General features: G+C 36.2%; 1 protein-coding gene and 1 long non-coding RNA gene across 4 annotated transcripts in view; both read left to right on the top strand.

The window, feature by feature from the left end:
- The window catches only part of LOC116093765, a 187984-nt gene that overhangs the window by 144236 nt on the left and 37190 nt on the right, over positions 1–6558 (top strand). The gene's annotated exons all lie outside the window — the stretch shown is intronic.
- On the top strand, positions 2854–4052 carry LOC116093767. The gene is made up of 2 exons (XR_004119837.1): positions 2854–2893; positions 3794–4052. It is a non-coding gene; the product is annotated as an uncharacterized LOC116093767 (long non-coding RNA).

The following is a 6558-nucleotide window of genomic DNA, read 5'->3' on the forward strand; positions in this document are numbered from 1 at the left end:
CTCTCTCTCTCTCTCTCTCTCTCTCTCTCTCTCTCTCTCAGTTTCTTTCTGTCTCTGTTTTTCTTTTTTTTAAGTTTTATTGCATTATGATAATAAAAGTTACATGATTTCAATTTATCTGAATTTGTTAAAGTTTAAAGACATATTTTAAGTAAATAGAATTAAATCACATTCTTGTTTTCCTTTTGTACCCTAACTCCTCCCAGAGACGCCCTCTTCAATACCTACAATATCTTTTTTGTCATATTCCTTAAAATTTATAAAATATTATAATATTATAACAATAAAAATTAGTATTATAAAAGTTGTTTGATATAAAACAACAATCAATTTAAAAGTTTTGAGTACAGCAAAACTGAAAATACATACATTTTTCTCAATATAAATTTTAAATAATTCCAAACATATTAACTGTATATTTCAAAATAATACATCACTACTAGTACTTTCTTAAATTAACATAAATATATAAAGTCTTTTTGTTTGTTTGTTTTGTATTTAGTAGAGCTTAAAATCTTGGCTCTTACTGTTGTACAAGCCCAAAATAAGAACAATTTTTAGACATTGGATTTCATTGTAATAAGGCTGTACTTCAATGACCCTCTCACATCACCAAAGGATTTTACCTCCATCATAGCTAAGCTGAGAGTTGACAGTTCTGCCGTGCAAGGAATGAATTGTAGGCACGAGTTTTGGATATAGACTTCCTGCTATGGTCAAAGATATTTGACTTGAGTGAGTGACTTTATTCTCAGCCCACAGGTTACATTCATTTAAGAAATGGTGTGTGTATTAAGATGGTCTATCCATAAAGTTATTCACCAACTGTTTCAATGAACAATGGTTCTGCTTGGAGGGTGGCACAGACATTAGGTGAGGGTAAGAATCTGGTCATTGGCTGTGATAATTTGGAAAAGCATTCATCTCAGAAAAAGAGTAACTTATAAAGTCCTCTTCTTCAAACTTGATACAAGAGTTACAAACATCAAGCAAAGCATTCAATCTCACTTACAAGTTCTCTTACAAGCCACCTCCCAATTTGATTGTCTACATTCCTTTTGGGTATATAAATACTTTTGAAATATGTAAGCTGTTCTTAAAACCATAGTATAGTATAAAAAGATGAAATAAACAATACTACTAATAGAGTGGCTGAGATAAGAGAAGCAAGATTTCAAGACCATTATGTTGTACGCAGCAAGACACTGTCACGTTCAAACAAGCTGGAAGTGTATATGGATTGTACAATATTGGACCTATTCCTCCAATTACCAAATTAGAGAGACCATTGGATGACAGTCAATAAATTTCTAAAACCTCATATTTTTGGATTAGGGTATGTTGGTAATATTAATTTTCATATTGAGATATTAAGAAAAAGTAATTGTCACCTCCTGTTTTTGTTGTAAAAGTGGAATTATGTTTGTGTGGATTTCTTGAAAGACTACTTTCTTGCTTCTTCTAGGGTGTAGTTTTGCTCCTTATGTTGATGTTTTCCATCTATTATCCTTTGTAGGGCTAGATTTGTAGAAAGATATTATGTAAATTTTGTTTTGTCATTGAATATCTTGTTTTCTCCATCTATGGCAATTGAGAGTTTTACTGGGTATAGTATCCTGGGCTGGCATTTGTGTTCTTGTAGGGTCTGTATGACATCTGCTCAGGATCTTCTAGCTTTCATAGTCTCTGGTGAGAAGTCTGGTGTAATTCTGATAGGCCTGCCTTTATAGGTTACTTGACCTTTTTCCCTTACTGCTTTTAGTATTCTTTCTTTGTTTTGTGCATTTGGTGTTTTGACTATTATGTGGTGGGAGGAATTTCTTTTCTGGTTCAGTCTATTTGGAGTTCTATAGGCTTCTTGTATGTTCATGGGCATCTCTTTAGGTTAGGGAAGTTTTCTTCTATAATTTTTGTATAAGATATTTACTGGCCCTTAAGTTGAAGGTCTTCACTCTCTTCTACACCTATTATCCTTAGGTTTGGTCTTCTCATTGTGTCCTGAATTTCCTGGATGTTCTGGGTTAGGAGCTTTTTGCTTTTTGCATTTTCTTTCACTGTTGTATCAATGTTTTCTATGGTGTCTTCTGCCCCTGAGATTCTCTCTTCTATCTCTTGCATTCTGTTGGTGATGCTTGCATCTATAACTCCTGATTTCTTTCCTAGGTTTTCTATCTCCAGGGTTGGGTTGTCTCTCTTTCTGATATCTTTATTGTTTCTAGTTCAATTTTTAGACTCTGGATGGTTTTGCTCATTTTTTTTCACCTGTCTGATTGTTTTCCTGGAGTTCTTTAAAGGATTTCTGTGTTTCCTCTTGATGAGCTTCTAGCTGTTTATCTGTGTTCTCCTGTATTTCTTTGAGGGTGCTATTTATGTCTTTCTTAAAGTCCTATATCATCATCATGATAAGTGATTTTATATCTGAATCTTGCTTTTCCAGTGTGATGGTGTGTCTAAGACTTGCTATGGTGGGAGTATTATGTTCTGATTATCCAAGGAACCTTGGTTTGTGTTGCTTATATTCTTACACTTGCTCTGCATCATCTGGTTATCTCTAGTGCTACCTACCCTTCCTAAATCTGACTGGAGCCTGTCCATCCTGTGATCCTGGTTGTGTCAGAACTCCTCAGAATCAAGCTGTCTCTGTGATCCTGTGATTCTAGAATCCTGTGACCCTGGGCTTCTTAGAGCACCTGGGAGTGGAGCTTCCTCTTGGTTTTTAGGACTGGCTGTAGAGTTTGCACCCAAGGTCTTCTCAGGGCACCGGCCAGCCCAGACAGACCAGAAGCAACTGGAGCCACTGGGCTGGCTGAGTTCCTGTGTGCCTGGGTCCTGCTGGTCCCAGTTACTCCTGGCATTTGGATAGATGTTGTGTCTTCCTCACCTCTGATCCTGGGTATGTTAGAGCACCTGGGAGTGAAGCTTCCTCTGAGTGTTGTGGGAATGGCTTTGGAGCTTGTGCCCAAGGTCTGCTCAGGTCACCAGCCCAGAGAGACCAGAATGTCTCTCTGTTTTTCTGTCTCTGTCCCTCTGCCTTGTCTCTGTCTCTGTCTCTCTGTCTCTCTCTGTCTCTGTCTCTCTCTGCATCTCTCTCTGTCTCTGTCTCTGTCTCTGTCTCTGTCTCTGTCTCTCTCTCTCTGTGTGTGTGTGTGTGTGTGTATGTGTGTATGTACGTATGTATGTATGTAGGTAGGTAGGTAGGTAGGTAGGTAAGTAGGTAAGTGCAAGTGAGTATAGGTTTCAGAAGAGGCCCAAAGATTTCTTGAACCTGAATTTGGCTCAACCTAGAGTTGGTTATGAGCTCCCCAATATAGAGAACAAAACTCAGGTTTTCCGCAAAAACAGTCTATGCCCTTAACTGCTGATATGTCTCTCTAGCTTCATCCTATTTTCTAGGTCATTCCTGCATATTAATTCATTCAAAGCCTAGGAAATGAATTCTTAATGCTTGTTAGAAACAGAAAAACAAAGGTCCCAGAATTGTTAAGTAGCTGGTCCTAAAACATACAGTAATTTATAACTACATAGGTCAGGGATTTGAATCCAGACACAGAGTCCACACTTTTAAACATGAGAGCCTATTAGCTGATTTACAAAGTAATCTGACAGGATTACATAGTAGTTCCTTATGATGTTTATACTAGAACACAAAATTAACTAAAATGGAGTTTTTCTTGAGTAGTTCACAGAGCTTGTCAAGACAGACAAGTGTATATACATAATTACGGTAAAATGCCAACAGAGGCCAGTCTGAAACTAATTTTCTATCTATTTCTGTTCACTGCTCATTTCAAAGGTCATCTCAAGCCTGCTGTCTATGGGTCTGGCTTTATTCTTGCTTACCTTACAGTAATGCCAACATGCAAACTCAGACTAAAGAACTGATGCTTTCAACTATCAGATTACACATGAAGGAACCTCTCAATCAGAGATGGATGGAGGCTTAGCCACACCGGAAAATACAAATCAGGACATGAGTTCTGCTAGGAGGAATGAGTCCTCTAGGCTTTGCACCAATTTTTAGAGTCTTTAAATAAAGGCTGATTGCTTTGGGAGAACAAACCTCTCCCTGCTCAAGGGAAGAAGGTAAATGCTTGCTAACTATAAAACCCCAGCACCATTGTCGCACTACTAGTGCATATAAATCCAAATCTAAAGAAGTGTTCACCTGTTGAAAAGACGATCCTTCCTTTATGATGTCAGTGCCCTCTTCCATAGAAAACATATGATACATGACCCATCAGTTTATACCAGGGGTACTCAGTGATGTGTGTTTCTATTTATTCTTTGGATAATGTACACAGAAAGATTGGAATAAGCCTGTGCAAGGTCCTATCCTTCCACTGCAATATCAATGTTAGACTCAAGCTCTATGCCTAATTCCCTTGTGAGTTTTTTGTGTTCTTCTGCATCCTTCAATGGAGTACTCATTGTTATGACTCAAGTCTGCATTGCCTTCCGTAGGCTCATACTAGTGCTTAGGCCCATTGTGTGGTTGTATATGGGGGTCTGGACCAAGCTGGAAGTAAGTCTTTCAAGGTGGGCATTGTCCTTGCTTCTGATCTAGTTTTCTGCTTTCTGGATGTGTTAGCATTTGAGAAATTTTACAACAAATTCTGCCAATGCACTTTCTTTCTTAATAAAGAGCCACCTCTATGGGCAGTCTTAACTGTGTTTCCGTGCCACTCTGGGCATTTGGTTCTTACCTCTCAGTCAATCTTCATTGTCAAAGAAAAAAAATTCCATTTTTGAAATTGAGTAGCTTTGTGTTTGCTTCCTGCTTGTGAAGCACCCCCAAGCATCTTTGCATTCCTTTTATTCAGTCTGTTCTAATCCCTTTAAAAACATGATGGACTTCCAATATGTCAAATTATAGTCTAAACCATCCAACAAATGACTAAACATTAAATTTTTAAAGACCCTCTTTTCTTTGAGCTTAGAATCAAGATACTATGGGAAAACATACTTAAGATTCTTGAAATTTAAAGTATCTACCCCAGAGAATGTTTTGTTGTTGTTCCTGAATATTTACTTTATAGATGGACAATAATTGCACATACTTATGGCACACAATGTGATATTTCACTATTATATGCATGTGTTACTGTATAGTTACTGATCAGATCAGAGTATCTAGTATGTATATAATTTTGGATATTATGATAAAATTATATTATTACTATCAATAGTAATAATATAATAACTGTGCAGCAAAATATTGGACTTATCTTATCTAGTGAAACTTGTACCTAATGATCTCTCTCCTATCCCATAGCCTCTTGTAACTACTTTTCTACTCTCTTTTCTATGAGAACAGCTGTAGGTTCTACAAACAGATCAAACTATTTAGTATTTATCTTCCTATGTCAGCTATTTTCACTTAACATAATGTCTTTTAAAATCATCTACACTGTCACAAATAACAAAATTCCATCATTCTTTGCACCTGAATTCTTGTCTGTCATGCATATACACCACAGTTTTTTATTTTTATCCACACAGTCATCTCTGAGTACCTATATTGCCAAACTTGGATATTGTCAATAGGGTTAGAATAAAAGAAGCAGTATAGACCTAAATATACCAATTCTATCTCCTCTCATAGATGTGCAGTTGAAGGGGTGCTATATCATAGAGCCATTATATACTTTCTGTAACGTAATAATTTCTATTCCATCCAACAGTTTATTCTTTCTTTTCCTCACATTCTCACTAGTATTTGTTAGCTTTTATTTGTTTTTGACACACTGGGAATGATAAGATTATATTTTATTATGTGTTTGATTTCTGTTTCCTAATATTAGAACTATTTTTCAAACTTGTTCAGCATTTGTATGGTTTCTTTTTTGAAAAATGTCTTTGTCTATTTTAAAGTTATATTACCTGTGTTCTTGCTATTAATTTTTTGAGTTTTAAAAAATAGATTCTGGACATTAGCCTCATGTCAGATATATGGCTTGAAAGTATTTTTTTCTTATTCTATTCATTGTACCTTCACTCTTCTGATTGTTTCCTTTGCTGTGAAGAAAGTTTGGTTTCAGATTAATACTGCTTGTCTATTTTTCTATTCTTTTCTATGCTTTTTAAGTCTTTCCCAAGTAATCTTTACCCAAACCAATAGTATGAATCATTTTCCCTCTTTTCTCCCAGTAGTTTCCTTCTGATAACCAAAAGCAGGGATTCCCCAAAACAACAAATTATACTGGCATACCGTGATACAGGGGTGGTCATGAGCATCATTGTGGGAACAGAAATCAAACACAGAGGGTGTATAGTACCCTGTTCTGTTTACACACAATATCGAGAAAAGAAAAATCTATAGCATGAGAAAGCAGCTAAGCAGGTCTCATGATCTGAAAAGAATCTAGAATGTAGACTGATGACTTGATATGTATGGACTTCCTTCTAGGGTGCTGAAGTGTTCTGTAGATAACACTCTGAATGTTCTCAGTGTTCTGAAACGAACATTATATAAAAAGAACAAAGACTGCAAAACTGAAATCTTTTTTTTTTTATTTTAGATATTTTCTTTATTTACATGCGAATTTCTCCTTTCCCAGT

The sequence above is a fragment of the Mastomys coucha genome, unplaced genomic scaffold (assembly GCF_008632895.1).
Source record: "Mastomys coucha isolate ucsf_1 unplaced genomic scaffold, UCSF_Mcou_1 pScaffold16, whole genome shotgun sequence".
In the NCBI taxonomy this organism is placed as follows: Eukaryota; Metazoa; Chordata; class Mammalia; order Rodentia; family Muridae; genus Mastomys; species Mastomys coucha.